We start from the raw sequence: 22846 nt of genomic DNA on the forward strand, positions 1-22846 counted from the left end.
ATCTTCCACTGCGAATGGCTCGACCTGATCATCCTGCGAAGCGCTAATTATAGCTAAGGAGATCCCTTGAGGCAGAACTTGCGCGGTTACCGCGAAATTGACAAGTGGAAGGCAGGTGCGGTTGCCAGTAATCTTCAGAATAGTGTGTGGCACGGTAACACCATGTGTAAGCATAACGGCCGGAATCGGTGCGGCCACGTAATTGCCGTCAGGTACAGCTGGTGAGGACAAAAAGTCGACGTGTGTCAGAGTGAGGCGGTAGGCGAATAAAATCCATGCAGCTCAGACGGCTTGGAGGTGGGTCCGCAAGGTCGGCAAAAAGAGGGAAGTCAAGGCGAAGTGAGCCGGCCGAATAGTCAATGAGGGCAGAATGATTGGCAAGAAAATCCAGACGGAGAATGAGTTCGTGAGGGCAATGCTCGATGACGGTGAAGAGAACGACGGTGTGTCTCTCAGCAATGGTGAGTCGGGCAGAACACATGCCAACAATAGCGACAGTCCCTCTGTCGGCGACTTGTACAACTCGGTTCGGGGCGGGCGTCAGAACTTTCTTGAGCCGACGGCGAAGAGCAGCACTCATAATGGACACATGCGCCCCGGTGTCAATCAACGCGCACACAGGAACATTGTTGACGAGAACGTCCAAAAAATTCTTGTTCGAGGGTAAGGTGAGGCTAGGATTTGGTGCCAATGTCGTCAATGCAGCTTCACCTCCAGAAGCTGCACTGTCTAGTTTTTCGGTCGGGGGTGCGGCGAGTACGTCGGAGAAGGAGCACGGCGTGACGGGGGCGAGCGAGATTGGCGGCGGGAGGGAGAAGGCGAGCGGGAGAAGTGGGGTCGTCTCAAAGGTGTCGCAGGGTCAGATGATGGAGCGGGCATAGAAGGGGGAAGGAAAAGGATGCGCTAGAAGGGCGAGGGGGGTAATCAGTATAATAGCGCGTCGGAGAAGTCCAGCGGCTGCGGCAGTGGCGAGCGACATGTCCAATGCAACGGCAGCTAAAACAGATCGGCTTGTCGTCCATGGTTCGCCATTCGGAGGGGTTGCGCTGTCCATAAGAGGAGTAAGAAGAGCGCGGTGGGGATGCGCGTGGAGACAAAGGTTCCGAGCATACGGAACGAATGGATTGCAGGCCGACGTTGGACAACTCTTGACGGACGACGGCCTGGATAAAGGAGATTGTCACCGGAGAATGATCAGGTGACGAGAATTAAGGGGCCGCCGGTTGTGCCGCTTCAACCTCACGAAGAATGAAGCGGGTCAAGTTGTCACAGCGCGACGGCTGGAGGAAGAGGTCGTCACAGGATGACGTAGCAGCTGTATTGAGAAGTCGTGTGATGTGCTGGAATACCCGGCGGCTTTTGGCGAGCTCGAGACGGCGGCACTCCTTGAGGATCGCATCGATGCTGATGACGTTCGTAAACACCAGTAAATTGAAGGCGTCATCAGCAATGCCTTTGAGGACGTGATTAACCTTATCGTCCTCATTCATGTTCGGGTCAGCCGTGGCACAAAGTGCCAAGACGTCGAGAATGTACGACACGTAGGACTCGGTAGACATCTGGACACGTGTGGCAAGGGCTTTCTTGGCATTTTCTTGTCGACCAAACGGATTGCCAAAAAGGTCGCGTAGCTTGTCTTTGAAGAGATCCCAGCTCGAGATCTCCTCTTCGTGAGTCTGGAACCACGCCAATGGAGCTCCGTCGAGGTAGAAAAGTACAATGGCAAGCATAACAGTCGGATCCCACCTGTGACTGGTGCTGACATGTTCGTATAAGCGGAGCCAGTCGTCAACATCAGGACTGCCGACTCCGTTGAAAACACCAAGATCCCGAGGTGGGGAAACGGCGACGTAGGTCAGGGCTGCAGGCGGAAACGCTTGCGTAGATGAAGTGCCGCCAGCAGGAGCCGAAGTTGCATTGTCGCCGTTGCGACCGCTGCGAAGCTCCATGACGGGTACCTGGAACGCCCACCTCCACCAAATTAATGTTGCGTGAAGCTGAAACCGAATACTATTTACAATTTATTTACAGGGAACTCACGGAGGCCAAAATGGCGACGCTATATCAAACGGGCACACACGTCGTCTTCGTCCTCCTCAGTGCAGCCACACTGTGGCGGCTGTTCCGTAGCAATATCAAAGGCAGTACAAGCCTACGCTCGAACATCCAGTCACGATGATCAGGAAGTAGATCAGTTGTATGAAGATGTTGAATTAATGATGAGAAAAGTGCAAACTAAGTATACTGTAGGTGTTCTGTGTCGGCCAGGCGGTATGATAAGATTGTACCGTGAATGACGTGTGCCTGACCGGCATGCAGCGCTATCTATAAAGGTACGCTGCTGCCTTGAATAAACGGCTTTTTGCGTTGGTGCCACCGAAGCGTCTGTCTGCTGCTTAGAATAGAACATCTGGCGACGAGGACGGGATCCGGCGCGCAGCAAAGCACCGCCGGCCAGCAGCAGTCACGAGGCTGAACCGCCTACGGTGCAAGGCGACACGGAGCCTTTGCAGCCACGACTTCATCGGCTGGAGCAGCGCAAGAACATCAAGAAGGAAGGCGTCACGGAGCCCTTTGATGGACTTCAGCGGCTGGCTGGAGCAAGCGAACAAGAACCGACACTACGGAGAAGGCACATCGACGAAAGCGGCTGGGCAGATAAGTGAAATTTGCTCATTATGGCAGAACCCGGACATGGTCCGAAGGTCGCCAGAATGACAGAATATGACCAAAAAATCGAAAACATACGCTCGTATTTTGAACGCTTCGAGAACTACGTAGACATAAATGATGTCCCTGCAGACAAGAAAGTCAAGTTGTTTCTGAGTGAATGAGTGAGTGAAAACTTTTATTGAGTCTTTTAAGAGTTTTGCGGTTACGAGGTCTCCGTCGTCTTCATCTTCTTGGCGCTGGCGACTTGAGACTTCTCTTCAAAAAGGGTGGGCCCTTATTCCAAGGCTCCACTGAGTCGTGCTGCATCGCTCGCGTGCTCCACTAGGACCCTTTGGGCCGTGAGCTCGCTGCTGGTGAGCCGACTCTCCCATTGCTCCACACTCGGTTGTTCGTGTTTGTGGAATGCTTTGTTGCGTTCGCACTCCCAGGTGATGTGGTAGAGTGTAGGTGTGGCACCGCATCAAGGGCAGGTGGCCCTGTATTGTGTCGTAAACATCTTATTGAGCACGTGTAAGTTGGGGAAGGAGTTTGTTTGTTGTCTGCGCCAGCTGGTCGCGTCCTCCTTTGTGAGGGCTTTGTGTGGTGGCGGATATATAATTCTAGTTCCTCTATATAAGTTCAGGGTCTCTGCGTACCCCCCCTCGCAAGCCTGTAGGTGGGTCACCGAGGCTTTAGACCGTCCTGCTCGGAACGCTTCGCCTCGAGCGAGGCTGTCTTCCCTTTCGTTCCCCCCTATGCCTACGTGACCCGGGATCCAGATTAGTTTGTGCCTGGGCTTTTTCTTCTCGGCGGAGGTGGCTCCGCTGAGTATTCTGAGGGCAGTTTTGCTGATTCCGCCCCTCGGGTAGTTCCTGCACGCCTCTTTTGAGGCCGTCAGTATGTTGAGAGATCGGCCTGTTCTATAACCTTCCGCTGCCGCCAGCGCTACGGCAATCTCCTCGGCCTCCGCTGTGCCAGCGACCTTTGCCGTGGCATACGTGATCGGGTTTCCTTCCTTGTTAACCACTACCGTCGCGGACACGCGTTGTCTTCCGTGTGGATATACGGCGGCGTCCGTGTATACTGTATTGTCTAGCTGCGCTAGCGTTCTCTCAACGTATTCGGCCCTAGCTTTTCGCCTGTTTTCGTATAGGTTGGGATCCATATTTTTTGGCAGTGGTCCCACATTAATGGTTTTCCTGAGGTGGTCCGGTACGTTCGCGTATCTGTCTGTCAGTCCGCTCGTATCCCGACCCAACCTCCTCAGGAGCGCTCGTCCCGTAGGGGTGCCTCTGAGTCTCGCGGTTTGCGTAGCCAGCAGAGCCTCGGCGAGCTCGCTGGAAGTGTTGCTGATGCCCAGCTGGGGCAACTTCTCGTTCGACGTGTTTCTGGAGCGTACTCGGCGCGCAAGCGCACGAAAAGCTAAAGAAGATAACTGTTCCTCATTTACCTTCTCAGAAGACTTTCGAAGAAATGAAACAGCTTCTGGAAGCTCATTTCAGCCCAGCTGATTCAATTATCGCAGCGCGCTGTAAGTTTAATCACCGAATGCAGCAAGAAAATGAAAGTGTCAAGGATTTCATCACTGAACTGGAGCATCTCGCAAGAGATTGGAATTACGGCACGTTCTTAAATGATGCCTTAAGGGACAGACTAGTGGCTGGTTTGCTTGACGAGGAAACGCAGCGGGCTCTTTTTGCACAGGCTGACTTGACGTTCGAACTGGCGTGCAAAACTGCGCTAGAAAAAGAGCTAGCTGCACAACAGGCGAAGCAAATGCATGAGCTTGGCACAAAACCGTGCAGCGTCAGCGTCATTGAGGGCGAACGTCACCGTGATAAGCAAAAGAAATCGACGACGGTTGCATGGTCAAAAGATAAGCGAGAGGGAGAGCAACGAAGTGCGTGCAGGCATTACGGAAAGCGTCATGCGGGAGAAAAATGTTGGTATCGGAATCACACCTGCAGAAATTGTAAGAAAAAAGGGCATTTGCAAGCCGTTTGCAAAAGAGGGGCAAAAGCTGTCAGATATGTTCACATCACGCACGACGAATCTGAAGACTTGAATTGTCATACTGTGTTCCAGTCGGGCAAAAGTTCAAGGGGCTACGGCGTCGACCTGAACATTGAAGGGAAGACTGTTTCGCTGATAATTGACACCGGTGCAGCGGTCACGATTGTACCAGAGCAGTTTTATGAGCAGTATTTCCCGCATGTCAGATGCGTGGAATCAAAGGTGTCGTTGCGTGCTTACACAGGAGAAAAGCTAAAGGCACTTGGAACAGCAAACGTATTAGTCAAACAGGAAGGAAGCGAGATCTCTTTGCCCATAGTGGTACTGCAGGGAAACGGAACGCCGATGCCCGCTCTCATGGGAAAAGACTGGCTGGAAAAACTCTAGATAAACTGGAAAGCAGTATACAGTCTGTCCACGGATAAGCCATTGGAGCAGAGGGTAGAAGCTTTAAGGAAAAAGTATCCCGAGGTTTTCAAGAGCACCCCGGGTGTCGTCAAAAACTTCGAAGCTCGCATGTTTGTTAAGGAAGGGGCTCAACCAGTATTCTCAAAAGCACGGCCAATACCGTTTGCTATCAAAGACGAAGTAGCAAAGGAGTTGGAAAAGCTCGAGCAAGCCGCAATACTAAAGAGGGTCATGGAAAGTGACTGGGGAGCGCCTCTTGTGGTGGTAGCGAAGAAAGGTGGCGCAGGATTAACGTTATGCGGCGACTTCAAGGTCACGGTTAATCCTGTTCTAAAAACAGACCATTACCCTTTGCCATTGCCGGAAGATTTGTACTGCATGCTCGCGGGAGGCAAAATCTTTTGCGTCCTGGATCTCTCGCAAGCCTATCAACAAGTGCCGCTTTCTGAGGAAAGCAAAGCGCTGCTAACGGTGAACACTCATCTCGGATTATTCCAGTATCAGCGCCTTCCATTCGGTATCTCTAGCGCACACGCTATCCTTCAGTCTTTAATGGACGAAGTCTTAACAGGTATTCCAAAAGTGGGTCGCTATATCGACGACGTCATTGTCCTAGGCGACAACATAGACGACAGTCAAGAAACCGTGGAAAAGGTGCTTTAACGACTGTTACAGCACCATATTGCCCTAAAACAACAGAAGTGTGAATTTTTCAAACCTGCCGTTGTTTATCTGTGACACAAAGTGACATCAGATGGTATTTTCCCAACCGCAACAAAGATAAAGGCAATCACGGAAGCACCTCAGCCAAGCAACGTACCTGAACTGCGAGCCTTCTTGGGCCTGATGAATTTGTATGCAAAATTCATCAAAGATTTAGCTACAGTAGCTGCAGCAATGTATGACTTGCTGAAAAAGGACACGATTTGAGTGTGGACCGACGCATGCTCAAGATCATTTGCGGAAGCCAAGCAGCGCGTCATCGACAGTCAAGTTTTGACTTTTTACAACGTGAAAAAGCCAATCGGGTTCAGCTGCGACGCGTCGGCCTACTGTCTTGGGGCCGTAATTTTTCACGTCATGCCCGATGGCTCAGAAAGACCCATCACATTTGCCTCGCGAACATTAAGTGCAGCGGAGCGCAACTATGCGCAAGGCGACAAGGAAGCCCTGGCCCTAACCTTTGGTCTTAGCAGGTTTCATAGATACGTATACGGGCGCAAAGTCACGCTGTAGACAGACCACCAACCGCTGTTGGGGATATTGGCATCGGATAAACCAATTCCTTCTTTGGCCGCAGCCAGGATTCAGCGTTGGGCTATCACCTTAGCAGCTTATTAGTACACACTGCGCTACAGAAACGGCAAAAACATGGATGTTGCCGACGCACTTTCAAGGCTTCCACTTTCGGTCGAGCATAAAGACGACACTGAAGAATGTCTTGCAGTGTTTGAGGCAACGCCTCTCACTGCGAGCCAAGTTGCTGCTGCGACTAAACGGAAGGCGCCAATGGGCGACTTCAGTGCAAAAGTGGGGAAATAGCAGGCTGGTGAACAAGCAATTGGCCACTACGCCGTCGATTCTAGGAACGCTAGAGGAGAGATGCTGGTAGAATTCGCAGAAAATAATATGCTTCAAATAATGAACACCTTTTTCAGGAAGCGTAGCAACAGAAAGTAGACCTGGAAAAGCCGTAATGGTGAAACAAGAAGTGAAATTGACTTCATATTTTTACCTGATCCCAGCATAGTGCAGCATGTAGAAGTGATAGGTAGGGTAAAGCGCAGTGATCAAGAATTAGTGAGGGCTAGGATTCACCTCAATTTCAAGAGAGCAAGAGCAAAATTGGTCAAGAAGAAGCAGGTCAACCTAGAAGCAGTAAAGGTAAAAGCAGACAAATTCAGGCTCGTACTTGCAAACAAATATGAAGCTTTAGAACAGGGAGATGATGATGATATAGAGCAAATGAACGAAACCGTAACTAGGCTGGCTTCAGAGGCAGCAGTGAAGTGGGAGGCAAGGAACCAAAGCAATCAGCAGACAAGATCTCCCAAGTAACAAAGGACCTAATAAAGAAACGCCAAAGAATGAAACTGTCCAACTGAAGAGACACGATAGAATGCGCGGACCTGTCAAAACTAATCAGCAAGGGCAAAATAATTGATATTCGAAACTAAACTTGAGAAAGACATATGATGCCGTAAAAAATGGATGCAGCCTAAAATAAGTGAGAAAGAGACTTGGCATAGGAAAAGCCAAGGTATATGCAGTAAAGGATAAGCAGGGTAATATTATCAGCGGTCTTGAAGGTGTAGTAAAAGAAGCGGAAGAATTCTATACTTACCTGTTCAATACCCAGAGGAGTCAGGATACCTATATTAGAAACAGTAATGAACAGGGTACAGAAACTCTTCCTATAACTAGCGATGAGGTCAGAAGGGCCTTGCAAGACGTGAAACGAGGAAGAGCGGCAGGAGAAGATGGAATAACAGGCGATTTAATCAAACATGGAGGAGACATAATGCTTGGAAAACGGGCGGCTCTTTCTACGAAGGGTCCCAGAAAACTGGAAGAATGCAAACATTACACCAATCCACAAAAAAGGGAGACATTAAAGAATTGAAAAATTTTAGGCCCACTATCTGAGTCCCAGTATTATATAAAATATTTACCAAAATTATCTCCTATAGAATAAGGGCAACACTGGACTTTAGTCAACCAAGGAAACAGGCTGTCTTCAGGAAGGTATACTCTACAATCGATCACATCCATCTCATTGATCAGGTTATCAACAAATCCGCAGAGTACAATAAGCCTCTCCATATTACTTTCATTGATTACGAAAAGGCATTTGATTCAGTGGTGTGGGACTCTCACCCGTGCTCTGGGGTCAAAGGAACAGCACCAGAATGCAAACAATCACATGGGCATTTATTGCACCTTTCATAGATCAATGCCCGCTAGCCGAGTTGCTATCCACAAAACATGCCGATGGGCGCGCGACAAACCTATAAGTCCGACTCACCGCGACCAGATAACGAGCGAATATGTTCGTCCCATGTTGGATCTCAACGCCTGGTTCTTCGCGCGTACGGTCATGCGAGTGGTGGCGCATTCGAAGGCGGCCACGCGAAACGGTCTTACAGAAGCATGGATCGGCGCACGCGCGGAACGTCCACAGCGCTCACCGACCCGCAGCCCAAGAGAAAGAGCCTATTCTTACCCGCGCCCAAGTAAGCCCGCCGTGAGGCGGCGCTAGCAGCTCAACACTCGCGCGATCTCTCGTACTGCGCTTCAACCACACCGACCGCCGTGGGCCCCAGGCCACATGGCGAAGCCGGATTACAGGAGACGGGGGCTATGCGGGAAAACAACGTATCAGGGGACGCGTGATAGTCGCGCATCCCACAGTTGAGATACCAGCAGTCATAGAGGCATTACGTAATCAAGGAGTGCAGAACGCTTACATAAATACCTTGGAAAATATCTACAGAGGTTCTACAGCTACCTTAATTCTATACAACAAAAGCAGAAAGATAGCTTAATGAAAGGGGTCAGAGGGGGAGACACAATCTCTCCAATGCTATGCAGTGCGGGCTTGGAAGAAGTACTTTAGTTATCAAACTGGAAAGACTTTGGAGTAAGGATCGACGGCGAATATCCCAGCGACCTGCGGTTTGCCGATGACATTGTTGTATTCAGTAAGAATGCAGACGAGTTGCAACAAATTACTCAGGACCTTAACAGAGGGACTGTAAGAGTAGGGTTGAAGATTAATATGCAGAATGCAAAGATAATGATAAATAGCCGGGCAAAGGAACAAGAGTTCAGGTTCGCCAGTCAGCCTCTGGAGTCTGTGAAGGAGTACGTTTGCCTAGGTTAATTATTCACAGAGAACCTTTATCATGAGAAGGAAATTCATAGAAGAATATAAATGGCTTGGATCGAAGCTTGCCATTATCATTGAAAAGGAAGGTACACAATCAGTGAATTTTGCAGTGCGGACATATGGAGCCAGAGACTTGGACACTGGCAAACATGCTTGGGGAGAAGTTAGGGACCGCGCAAAGAGCGATGGAACGAAGATTTCTTCGCATAACGTTGAGAGACAGAAAAAGAGCGATTTGTATCAGAGAGCAAACGGGTATAGACGATATTCTAATTGATATCAGCTGAAAAAAAAATGGAGCTGGGCAAGTCATATAATGCACCGGTTAGATAACCATCAGACCATTAGGGTTACAGAATGGGTACCAAGAGAAGGGAAACGCATTCGAGGACGCCAGAAGTCTAGGTCGAGCGATGAAATTAGGAAATTCGCGGGCGCTAGTTGGAATCGGTTGGCGCAGGACAGGAGTAATTGTAGATCGCAAGCAGAGGCCTTCGTTCTGCAGTGGACATAAAACAGGCGGATGATGATGTTGATGATAATGACCTTCATGCTTATCCAAGGTCAAACTGGGACTTAGCCTGCCTCTAGCGGACGCTGCTGCGTACGCCGCGTGCGCGCCCATATCTTGAAAGCGACCTCCAATCTGGACAAAGTGCGCAGTCGCGCGGTCCTCATCTTCGCAGTTAGCTGCGATGTGTACAAAGTTCGCCGAGTGCTGGTAGCTTAGTATGCGCTGTGCTTTCGACGCTTAGTTGGCGTTGTAGCGAAACACAGCATGAAAGCAAATTCGCTCGCTGCTCCTGCCACGTCTGTATCCTTTCGTAATGCAAGCAGAACTATGCTATATCGCTCTACAAAGTTGGTTTAACCGCGTTCAACAATGGCAGTTTTTTTTTCGAAGGAGCCGTATGTATCCTATGGGTATGCGTGAATCTGATCATGTGTGTTATCTAGATCACTGATCAATTTCTTTTGGTTTTAGTGTTCTATACGGCCTTTAAAGCTACCAAACAACCACATTTATCCAATTATAAATAATAAATGTCGTTACTTCGCAAAATATCAATTTTTCCCATATACAAAGCCTTACACTGTTCGCGTCACATACAGATGTTGCTGGGGCACTCGCCAAAGAATGCCTACGCAAACAAAAGTTGCTTGGAAAGTTTAACGGGTACTGGCAGAAATATATCCAGCTAGGGTTTTTTAAGAAATAAAGATAAAGTCTAGCTCATCGCGGCGCATAACCCTTTCAGTATGGACAACAGTTCGGTTAAGCCGGGGCATTCATTTCTCATGTTTAGAGATGCAAGCGCTTACATTGCATCATTCAGGACTGTTATCATATAACACGGTCCTGTATGGGAAAGATACGAGGCTTCAGAAATTTATCAAACAATTTGTTTTTGGAGTAAGAACAGTTAATTTATATTATCTGCAGTTGAGATAAAACCAAGAAGAGCACCAAATGTTGTGGATTAAAACATTCAAGGTTGTTAAAAATTCAGCAGAACATCACCGCACGAAACCAATTGTTTGCAACAGTTTGTTGAGGTATTTATGTCTGTGCCCCATTTCAAGTTTTCCACAAAGTGACTGCCTAAATTTTTACAGAAGAGCGCAAGTTAACCACCTTTATAATGAGGTCACATTGAAGCAACTTGCAGTCCTTCTACGGCACGTGGATAAATGTGGCTAGCTTTAGTGGTATACCGTTAGAATTTCTTTTTTAAAGAGTAGCATTTTATCACCCTCAATGCTTGATTTCCTTGATAAACTGTGTATACACTTCAACCATCGAGATTGAATGAGCTGCTGCCATGTGGAAAAAATACGTGTTTTGGACAAGCACGCCTATTAACTATACCATATATAAGACAAATAAAGAGAAAGTGGTTTAAACTACCCTGTATATTGTATACACCTTCAAAAAATTACTGGATATTTAGAGAGGTAACTAAATTCAATGCCACTGCGCAACTTGAAACTGTCGCAGTAAAAAAGGTGGGATGTAGTCTCGAAACACTGATTAAGCAGCGAACGCCACAAATACTATGTATCGATTGTCGTATTGCAAAGACAGGAAGTAAATATCTGCATAACGAAAAAATTCTTGCTACCCCTGAACCTTCCAGGCGATTGAACACAGTTCTTTGTATAGAAAGCTTAAAATTGGTCTGTCAAAAATGCCGTGCTGCAAGAACCAGTACAGATGCCTGTTCTTTTTATCAAAGGAGAGTCACAGGAAAATGTGAACGTCAAAGCAAGAGAAATCGACTACAGCTGTAGAAATTGGCAAGAATCCAAGCTTGGCTTTCGATTGAATAAAAGTTCCTTTATGTCCAACTAAAGCGTAGCCAAGTGTTTACCTTTTATCACTGTTGTCAATACAGCATTCCATTTCTGCATAAAGCCATCTTATTACGAAAGAGTGGAAAATTGTTGAATTCTTAGGCTGTGATTGCTGGAAGAGCGCGAACAATTACTCTGAAGAAAAAATTGTGATAATGGGTAACACAACGTCAAAACATTTAAAGACGGATGAATTACCTCATATCGAGGAGGTGTGGAGATGATTGAACGAACTACTACGGTTGGTAGTACGCGTGCGCTGAATCGAGCTATAAGCTACTTAAACGGTGAATCGCTCTTTTTGCTTTTTGTGGGTAAAGAGGTAGTTTGATATTTCTTTGAATTGGTGTACACATCCCTGATGTATTAGATGCCATAAATCCAACACTTTCTCGGCGGAAGGACGTGTGCACGATAGAAGTGAAGAAGTAGGCGCGTTGGTGATTATTCTCAGGAGTTATTTATTCCGAGAGATCAGTGCACGAAACCAATTGATCTGAAGGCTACAAAACAAGCTCTTTTAGGAATACCAGATACTTTATTGTCATAAGCAGAAAATGGTGCCGTAGATCTAATTACAAAGTTTCTTTTTCAGACGTTTCAGCTATTACGCTGTGGCAGGCTAGCGCTAGCCATACAAAACACAATAACAAAAATAAAGTGACTTGGAAAAAACATTCACGGACGATTACGATACTCCCTAATGCGACAATTCAGTGCATCTCTATACGTGTTTTCATTTCGCGATATAGTGAGGCTTCGCCCCGATCATGAAATCGAATGGTGAGCAGGGACGCGCGGCGGTATATGTGTTGATGAGTAGATGTGTTTCATGAGGAACGGCTCGAAATCCTATAATGTGGAATAGAGAGGGGAGGGGGAGGCGTATTCAGAGCCGTTCTAGGAGCTGCGCGTCCTTCCATAAAGCCGAGAACGAGTCCAGAATGGACTCTGCCAGAATCCATCGGGCCAGTTTCCGGTCTATACACTCCTCGTAGGACGATGCTCGCATAGCCCTCAGGTGGTGGTCCCACTGCTGAGCGTGTCAATGGTGCTCCCAAAACAGATGAGCTGTGGATGGCCGCTTGGCCATGCCGCAGTAAGGGCGCTTGTATAGCTCCTGGTGTGCTTCTTGGTCCACGGAGGCTGTATAGGGGCCGTGTTCCTGCGATGGAAGGGAGTTAGGAAGCGGGGACGTGGCCGGTACTGCCGCCAACGCTCCAGCACAGCCGCTGTGTGGACGAAGCCGGAGCGGAGCCAATGCAGCAGCACCTGCCCCGACCTGGAAAGGGCCGCGGGAAGTGTTTCTGGGTCTGAGGGGACACTTACACGCAGTTCCCTCTTGCGCCAGTTGGCTGCTGCTCTAAGAGCTGTGTGTAGGTCCATACGGTTCAGAATTTCTCGTGCTGCTTGCGCTACATATAAACTAGCAACACAATTGCCGCTTGCGGGCAACTGCAGCGAATGCAAACCTGATGTTTACCAGGAAACGCTTGCGGCATTCGCTTCGCGCGAAGGCGCGCTTTCTGGTTTTCGCAATGCCACTGCTACCGCTGCCGCAAATGCGCAAGTTGTCTCGATATCCCCCTCGCCAGCTGCTACGTACAGGGTGGAGACAACCGCGGCGTGTGATACGGCGTTGGTGTGTCTTTGGCGAACTGCATAGAAACGCGTTACCGGCGCTCGTGCGTATCAGCATGCGAATGGTTTGGGCATCGTTTCCTGAAATGTTATGAGCAATCTCATACACACAAGCGCCAGCAACACCTCCCTACAGCGTTCGCGAACGCGTCTATGCCAGCGTCGTCTATTGGCACGCCCAATGCCGTAGCAGGCAACATTCTTAGACGTACTTCAGTTTCGCAGCTCCCTGTGCGAGCCCACTGGTCGACGTGGCCGCAACGGGTGTCACTGAAACTACCGTTGCTGCAGTCGTGTCTTTCGTCATGCGCGGAGAACGCTGTTGGCGCGTCGGCGGCGACGAACGCGCTTAACCTCGGCTCCGCCAATGATCGTCTCTAATTGCGGTCATTCAACCCGGATCTCGCAAATTTTAGTACCATCGTCTCCGTGAAGATCAGTGGCACAAGTGGAAACCACTTTCATCAAGGTGGGCCCATTTTTGACGAATTCCTGAGTGCTCGAAGATTTCGCCGACCGCCGCACCACTAGGCCTAACGGCGGTGCGGCGTCCGCCGGCCCCGGCCGGAGACTGCCCGGCAATGGCGGCTCCGAAGACTGTGACTGGCTACGATCCTGTTTCTATGCAAGTCGTACGCATGGATACTGCTCAACTCGAGGACCTTCCACCATCGGAAGAAGAATATTTGGACGACATAGTCCGCATATGGCGACGCAAGCAGAAGCCTCACGTTCCCAAAGTCGCCGGGGCCGCCAAGCAGCAACAGACGCCGGCTCGCTCCGCGCATGCTGCGCACGGGAACGCGGCTAGCGCGACCTTGAAAGGCGGAGCCCGCAAGCCCCAATGGCGGCCGCAGCAAACGCCGCGCTTTGGGTGCGACGAACTCATCGTGGTGCTCAAGCCATGCACAACATTGGATCTGAAGGCGACCTTCGTTCCAGGCCAAGCCGGAGTTGCGGTGCGCAACCTCATACGAGACTGTGGAGAGGTGGACCTCTCTGTATGGCCTGTGTGGGATCAAAATGTGTTAGTGTGTGGTCTCAACTCAGTGCCCGCCGCCGAGAGGCTCCTCGGGGACGTCATGCTGGTGGTCGGGGACCGCCAGCTCCCATTCCGTGGACATGCCAAAGCCTCGGGTGACGTCTGCAAGGGGGTCATTAACATCGACCCCAACGATACATCGGTCTCCCTTAAGCAAAAGCTGAGGTGGAGGCACGGCGAGATTCTCTCCGTGAGGAAACTGGGCGACTCTAACGTCGCAGTGGTCACCTCTGAAGGGAAGAGGGTGCCCCGTCAAATCTACTGCAGCGACCAGGGCATCCCTGTAAGACTTTATAAGAAGACGATCCCCGCCTGTGACTGCTGTGGCACGGTGGGGCACCGGGCTGACGTCTGCCCGAATCCACAGTCAGGACGCTGCGGCCGCTGTGGCTCTCAAGTGGCTACCACTTCCGAGGGCCCTGCTCAACATGAGTACACCCCTCGTTGCCTCATCTGCGGGGGCAACCACCTCACCGGTGCTGCCGGCTGTATCGGGAAGTACCGGAAGCCTATCAAACCGAGCACTCCACCGACCAACGCCAGGCGGAAGTCGGCTCCCAAGCAGGCTCCGCCCACCAATGTCAACAACAGGAAGTCTACCACTACGACGGGCAAGTCCGGTACAAGTCAAGACGAACGCGAAATACGGGACCAGGACGAAGGCGCCGACTTTCAAAGCTGGGGATTTCCCGTCGCTGGAAAACGCCCAAACCAAGGTGAGCGGTTGGGTTAGGGCTGTCTCCGGGCCTCCCTCCCCCTTCCCAACCGAAGCCGCCCTACAGCGGCAAAATGCTGAACTCAGGCGCCAGACCGATATTCTAGCTAACAAAATACAAGGGCTAGAGGCAAAATTGGCCAGGCTCACGGAGCCTCGGGCACAGGACGGGCCTTCGGAGCCCATGCAGCAAGCTGAGGTGGCAGAACAAGATGACAGGGCCTCGGCCACGTCAGAACTATCTAGCGTCTCGCAGGGCTTGGGCAGCACAACTGTCGAGCGCATGCCCATTGTAGAGCACCGTTTGGAAAATTTAGAACGCACAATTGCGGACATGCCAGGTAAAATTTTAGCAGACATCAGGGCTTCCTTCCGGGAACTCTGGGAACAACAGCTCCCGCACGTTGTGCAGAGCATAACTTCAGCCGTGATTGACACTGTCCTGTCCACAGTACAGGAACGGGCTAGCGTCCAATTTAGGAACAGCCGCTCTCGCTCTCGTTCCCCGCGACCGGATCCGCGTAGGCGAAAGGTGGTCACTCGTCAGACCATAGGCTCCCAGGAACACAGTCCGGCTGCCGCCTTCCCGGAGATCGTGGTGCCTCTGTCTGAGGTGCCATCGCCTTCGGGGAGTGGGCATGCCCTTCACAATTAAAAACAACCTTCACTATGGCTATCCGACCCCAGCGGAAAGCCCATAATAAAGCCGTAGAAGAGAAATTCGAGATCATGCAGTGGAACTGCAGGGGTTTTCGGAGCTGGAAGAAACGGTCGCACCTCCAGGTCTACCTGCATCCGTCGGTTCCGTGCCGGCGGTCCTGGCTCTACAGGAAACCGGCGCCGAAGCTAAATTCAATGGGTATAGCTCGTTTCAAGGATGTCCTACAACATGCATCCTGGTGAGGAAGGCGTACACCGCAGTCCCGGTCGATCTCGACTTGGAGATTGAACAGGAATACACCATGGTCAAGGTCCTGCCACTTAAGCGTCATTACCCGTCAATACATATTCTTAATATTTACTGCCCCCCGCACAAGCAGCGCGTAACTTTCAACGAAATCTTCTACCGCGCGCTCAAATTGGCTGACAAGGAACCTCTCGTGATTGTTGGGGACTTCAACGCTCCCAGCCTTCATTGGGGATACCACTTTGAGAAGGCCAGAGGACGCAAACTGGCGGAGTTAATATCCGCACTTTGTCTCACGCTGCTCACGGATCCGGCATGGCCCACACGCGTGGGCAATTCGGTAACGCGTGACACATGCCCTGACCTATCTCTCGCTAAGAACGCTAAAGATGCCGCCTGGGAGAACCTGGGGGACTGTCTTGGTAGCGATCACTGCCTTCTCCGGATCACTCTTCTGGCGAAGGCGGCTCGCAAAAAGTGGAGCAAGGCCAAATTGACTGATTGGCATAAGTTCAGAATGCAGGAGGTACCTCCCTTGCTCTTTTCCAGCGGTTACGCTGAGTGGGCAAAGCAATTACACACAATACAGCAACAACACGTTACGACAGTTCAGACTTCCGAAGACATCCCCGCAGTGGAAAATCACCTAATTCACCTGTGGAAGGCGCGCCGAAGCCTTACCAAACGGTGGAAGAAGCAAAAGCTGAATCGGAAGCTTAAGGCTCGCATTACCGAACTCACGGAGCAAGCCGCATCGTATGCTGCCCAGCTCATGGACTCAAATTGGATGGAAAAGTGCAATTTGGCAGCGCGCCAAATGAGCTCGAGAGGGACGTGGCGTCTCTTTCGCAGCCTCATTGACCCCACTCAGACGAGAGGGGAGACGCAACGACAACTTCTGAGAGCTTTGCACGGGTACCAAGGCACGACAGCTCAACTCGCGGACACGCTATGCGACAGGTATCTCTGTCGCATAGAGGACCCGAGTGGGCCCGAGTACGAGTACGCGGGCAAGCCTAATCCAGATCTTGATGCCCCTTTTACATTCCACGACCTTAGGGCGGCTTTAGCTAAGATGCGCAGAGGTACGGCTCCGGGCCGTGATCGCATAACAGTGAAACTATTTGCGAATCTTCCGGACTCGGCCTGCCTTCACTTGCTAGAGTAGATTAATCAGATCTGGGACGGGCGTCCACTCCCTCCTGATTGGAAGACCTCCTTGGTAACTTTCATCCCTAAGCCAGGCAAGACCGTAAATACCGACAACTTAAGGTCCATCTCACTGACTTCGTGTGCGGGCAAACTTACGGAGAAGATGGTTCGGGGTCGCCTCTCTCCGTACATGGAGGCTAAGGGCCTCTTTGCAGATACCATGTTTGGTTTCCGCCCGCATATATCTGCACAGGACGTCCTCCTACAACTACATCGCGACATAATACGACCCACAGCCATGCGCCACAACGACAAGGCCATCCTTGCCCTCGATCTTAGGGGGGCCTTTGAAAACGTTCGTCACGGCAGCATCCTGGCAAACCTGAGCACCACGGATTGCGGGCACGAGGCATTCGCCTACGTCAGAGATTTCCTCTCGAAGCGTCAGGCCCTCCTTAAGATCGAGGACGAGGAATATGGCCCATACACCATGGGCACACGGTGCACTCCCCGAGGAGCGGTCTTGTCGCCACACCTTTTCAACATTGCCATGATGCAGCTTCCACAACAATAGGCCCGGGTGGAAGGCATCCAACACGCACTTTACGCGGACGACATAACAATTTGGACTACCGAAGGGAGCGTTGGGGAAATCGAGGACCGCCTCCAGCGGGCCGCCTCCATCGTCGATAGCTATGCTATCCACTGTGGTCTCCAATGCGCTCCTGCGAAATCGGAACTTCTTCACATTAAAACCAATCCCAAAGACAACACGAGTTTGCGTCTCTTTCTGATGGGAGGTCCTATTAGAGAGGTCGAGGAGATCCGGATCCTGGGTCTGTTCATCCATCACAGACTCAGCCGGGAATCCACTATCGACAAACTCAAACGCATAGGCGAACAGGTCGGACGTATGATCCACCGCGTTTCCAACAAACGCGGCGGGTTGCGGGGCAGGGACGCGCTTCGGCTCGCCCATGCCTTCGTAACCAGCAGGATCCTATACTCCGTACCCTACCTTCAAACTACAAAGAAACACGATGAACGCGTCGACGCCATCATAAGGAAGGTTACAAAGCGAGCTTTGGACCTCCCGGTGGCTACCTGCAACGCTAAGTTGTTGGCTCTAGGTGTGCTTAACTTCTACCAGGAGTTAAAGGAGGCCTACCTTGTGAACCAATACACGCGACTCTCGCAGACGGTGTCCGGGCGCCACTTGCTTGACCGCTTGCACATACAACACGAGTGCATTCCAGAGGAGACATGCAGGCTTCCGGAGCTCTGGCGTCACAAGCTCTGGGTCCCTCGACTCCCGCGCAACATGGACACGCAGACACATGAAGGCAGACGAAAGGCGCGCGCTCGGGCTCTCGAACACCAATATGGATTAAAGCAGGGTGTATACTACGTTGATGTGGCAGGGCCGTCGCCCACTGGATTTTACACGGCTGCCGTAGTTCCCCAGGACCAACGAGTTAACGGACTTTCCTGCCGCGCTTTCAACTCCGCGCAGGCCGAGGAGGTTGCTATAGCACTTGCCGCCTCGGACCCGAATTCGAAGGTAATCATCACAGATTCGCGCAGAGCCTGTGAGCACTACCTGGTGGGCGAGGTATCACCTTTAGCCTACCGCATTTTACAGCGAGCCGTGAGGGAATCGGACCCCTCACCCAAACGCATTATTTGGACTCCGGGCCACCAGGGCCTTAGAGGTAACGAGGCTGCGGACGCGGCCGCCCGAGCGCTTACCCACCGGGCACCTCAACCCGACTCTTCCGGCTCAGAGATTAGACAACCGCTTCTGCGGTTCAGGGAAATTCTGGCAGACTATTGCGAACGTCATCGGCTTTTCCAGGTCCCTGCTAAGGGCCTGAGTAAGGCCGATGAACGAACACTGCGGCGCCTGCAGACAAACACCCTGTTGTGTCCTGCAATAGCAAAACATTTTGACCCAAAAGTTGATGGGCGATGCCCTCACTGTGGGGAGGTCTCCGATAACTTTCACATGGTGTGGGCATGTCAGATGAATCCGTCCCTTCCCCCCAACCCTTCCCCCACTAGAGAGGCATGAGAGGCAGCCCTACTCAATTGCTCGGCGCTGGAGTCCCAAAGGGCTCTAGTCCAACGGGCGCGGGTAGCAGCTTCGTCCAGTGGGGTCCCAGACTAAGGACTCCACCTATGTAAAGGGCCATATTTGGCCTGCAAACTCTCAATCCGTTGAATAAACGTTTTTCATCGTCATCATCGTCATGCGCAGCGCTTCCTCTGCTCCTGCTGCGACGCTTCCTCTGCACCAACTCGCCTGTAGGAGCTTATCCGTCGGTAAATGTAGTTTAGATACGTAGTCTGAGTTTTGTGACAAACATGCCGCGCTTAAGTAACTGGGACTTCACCGTGTCTGTGCACTATCGGCACTGTAGTGACCTATTTCATGCAGTGCGCGTCGTCTACTCCTGCGATGTGATCTCTGCGGTGGGACGTTTTCCCCAACTGGCGTGTGCCCTTCGCTCTTTGACGACTGTGTTTTGGCTGCCCGCACAATATTTTATGCCAAGGACCCTTGTATGACATGTGCAGCTAGTGTTTAGAAGCTGCAACTACACCGCAAATGAGCGGTCGTGCAATGCGATTCCGCTTTTCAAGCAACTTTTATCCAATAAAAGCGCCATGGTGCTCCCTTCAGCGGGGGCTTTATTTTTTGCTGATTATTTTTAGGACGCGTCGTAACTAAAGACGGCGAGTGCTTGTGCAGACGTAGCGACATTAACGCATCCGGCCCAGCAGTCGGTTAAGACAACGCTGTGGTGAATTTATCCACCCCCGTGAATGCTTCTTCGCCTAATAAATTTAATTGACACATGTATTTCTTATAGTTGTCCGCGGATATTATGGGACGTGAAGATGCGTTGGAAGTGACCTGTGAGCAGTGGCAAGAACGAAGTTAAATACTATGAACACATTTAGGTCAAAGCTTAATTCACTTTTTTGACGAACAAAGCAAACAACAAACACAGTGACACTGTTTATTTACTTTGTGCACAGAAAAGTAGTTTTGAGCAACTCGTGCTCAAAGCAATTTTGCCTTATTTCTGGCTGCTTGCACTTGCTTTGTCGGCGATGCCTCACTGTTCATTTTTTTGAAGAAGTGCATGTGCATGACAAGATAGAACTTCATGACATTAGCATTGACCTAGTCATAATGATTATCACATCCTAGTGCCGGCGCAGATGCTTTGTCTAGCCCGTCCAAGATGCTCCAAAATAAGTCACCAAAAACTTCGTTACTGCCGAGTGTGTGACGAATTATTTCTTCTGTGTGGTTTATGATGGTGAACATTCTGAAAGACGCTTCACGTAAGCACCCTGGCTTGAATGACCTCAGCTCTGTCAAAAGGCTATGCGAGGTTCGTGGGTCACACGCACTTGGTTGCAAAAAAGCACTTTCCAGCACTTTCCACACCGTTCGCAAGACACAGAGTTCGTACCTTTCTTCAATGTATATCCAGCCAGGTAGTACACAACCATTTCTTATGTTCCTGCTTCCTGGTACCCATGGTCGCCCAAGTCATCCGTGTGGCCTACTGAAAGACTCATCCCACATAGTTTCTTGTATAGCTTTGCTTCAACTGCACCTTTTAGCTCAGCAGCATTCACCTTTTGCCCCAGGCTGTCTTGAAGAGATCGCAGAACACCATCGGGAGCGCCAGAGCAATTTCCTCTCACTGCATTTTTCACAGGTGTGAACAAAGACAAGAATCTATAAATCTGGCTAAATTTAACTACGGATGGGGGGTCATCGTCGCCATGAAAAGAACGGACAACACCAAAAAATTTCTGAAATTAATAAGGAAAGCATTCTGTGAGGGATTTTGCCTACGAACTTCTTAATTTAATGGTCCTATAGAGTGCAGTAATAATAGTAATCACGAAAAAACAAACATTGTATTTGCGGTTTGTGCATGCATTAAAAATTCAACAGCTCTCCATATTTTCAACAAGCATTTGCGCATTACATCTAGGGGATCTTGGCTAAGCTTCATTGTCAGTATGTAGGCGACACCAGCTTCGTGGAGCTCATCACTTATGTGGAGTACAGACCTTAGCGTAACACGCAAAGCTTCGGTTGTCTGTCGCAAAGCAAACATAATGTTTCGGTGATGGTAGTTGTGTTCCGTGACGTTGAGCAGGTCGAGAAACTTCTTGATTATGTGCGCAAATAAATGAATATATAGTTTGCAATAAACTGTAGGGCTTCCATTAAAATATTAATACTGTAAGTTGGACGCATGTACACTGCCTAAAGCGTACCTCAATCTTCGTTGAGTCCTTTCGTATTCCTTCTGCAGGATGTTTTGTGTTCAGTGCATCAAAGACGTCATTCATTGTCATTGTAAACGCTTCTGTTCCCTCCGAGTCTTGGAGGCCTTCAACGCTTTCTGCTCTGTATAACTGCAATCCAAAAGCAGTACTACGGCTGAACAGCTGTGGAAGGTATACAAAGTGTAACAGTTCTAATGAAAAAACTTACAAAGTCGCAAACAGCCACCTTCTATATTTAGGCATATTACTATTTTTAATAGCTCACCTGTGCAGCGAGTCGCACGTTCATTCTCTGCACGTTTTTGGGGTTTACGTGCGCAGCTGAGGGCTTGGTGACGACTGTGAGATGATGCTTTCTTTCGCACTCATAAAGGAGTTGATAGTGGGTAAACTTTATGCGGTAATCTCAAGCCTGAAAAAAAGTTATCGACGCCAATCAGCACAGCTTATTATTAATAAACTACGCTAGCTCACCTGTCCATATTTGTGCATGAGCAAATGGTTGCGTACACACTTTATGGTATGTGGCCCATCACAAAGGAAATAAAGGTGCGCGCGCTCAGGCCGGCATGGATGTGGAATCTTGCGAGAAGGTGAGGTTACATTGCCGCTGATTCCCATCTTCTGCCACATCTGCGATCGTTCCCAGCCCTGTCACTAACTACGGCGATCACCATAGCACCATGTTTATGCAATTGAATTACTGCGTGCAACACCAGCTCTGCTAAAATCTTGCCAGTCGCAACACCTTTCGTGGCAAAGGTGGCAATCGGTGGCACCCAGCTCTCGAGAAGTAATACGAACATTAGCACGAGCGCATGATCTGCAAGTTGGTCCGTTCCATCATTTGAAATGCCACCATACTCCACAATACCATCAAGTTTGAAGGTTGCCTTGTTGAAATCGTATGCCTGGCGTAACTTAATTTCATCCAAAATCAGTGTGCCGAACTTCTTCCCATCTGCTCTGTTGCCCAGCCGTGTTCCAATAGCTTCCATACAGAGAGGATTGAAACCATACTTGCATGGTATTCCTTTCATAATTTGTCTGAGACGGCTCAGGGAGGGCAAGGGCAGCATGTTCATGTCAGATAGAAGCTTATATGTTCGAGGGCTCGCTATCATAAGCGTTAAATAATTCAGAATCGAGTCCGCATTGTACTGCGTGCCACACGGAGACTTTGCTTTTGAACTGTTTAAATGGTGTCACAAATGCAAGTCGCTGTAAAGGCGGAATTGGGCCAACGCTTCCTCGATTCTGTTGTCGGGCATTTCAGCAAGCATTTTCTTCAGAGCCTAAATTTCCTTCTTTTGCTTTTGATGCGCAGCAGCCACCCAAAGTAGCCTCTTCTTCGCATTGCGTAGATTCTGATATCGCTTGAGCGTTGCGCTCGGAGCCTTAATGCTCAGTCGAAGTTTCCTCTGTAGACGGAGACAACGCCCGCAGACTAGTTGCTTTGTGAGTACATTGCACTGCTTGTGGTGCATATTGTCTGATGTCACAGTGTCACGCCGGCCTGCTTTCTCGCCCGGGCATATGTTCAAGCTGTCTGCTGTTCTCAGGATTCTTTCCACACTTGCAACGCTAGTCGCAGCCCCGAATAGCCTGTTGTGAATTTTGCTGCTGCCGTTTATGCAGCAAGTAATATCCTCTTCAAGCAAAACAGTTTTCATTACTCGCAGATGCCCGGCTACCGGTTGCCTCACATAAAATACTCCACATCGCTTCTGCGTTGCGTCGTCCTCAACAATC

General features: G+C 50.0%; 1 pseudogene; it reads left to right on the top strand.

Annotated features, from left to right (window-relative positions):
• The first annotated feature begins 14899 nt into the window (after positions 1-14899).
• LOC142583729 (uncharacterized) lies at positions 14900-18955 on the top strand (annotated as a pseudogene).
• The last annotated feature ends 3891 nt before the right edge of the window (positions 18956-22846 follow it).

This window comes from Dermacentor variabilis, chromosome 5 (genome assembly GCF_050947875.1).
Source record: "Dermacentor variabilis isolate Ectoservices chromosome 5, ASM5094787v1, whole genome shotgun sequence".
In the NCBI taxonomy this organism is placed as follows: Eukaryota; Metazoa; Arthropoda; class Arachnida; order Ixodida; family Ixodidae; genus Dermacentor; species Dermacentor variabilis.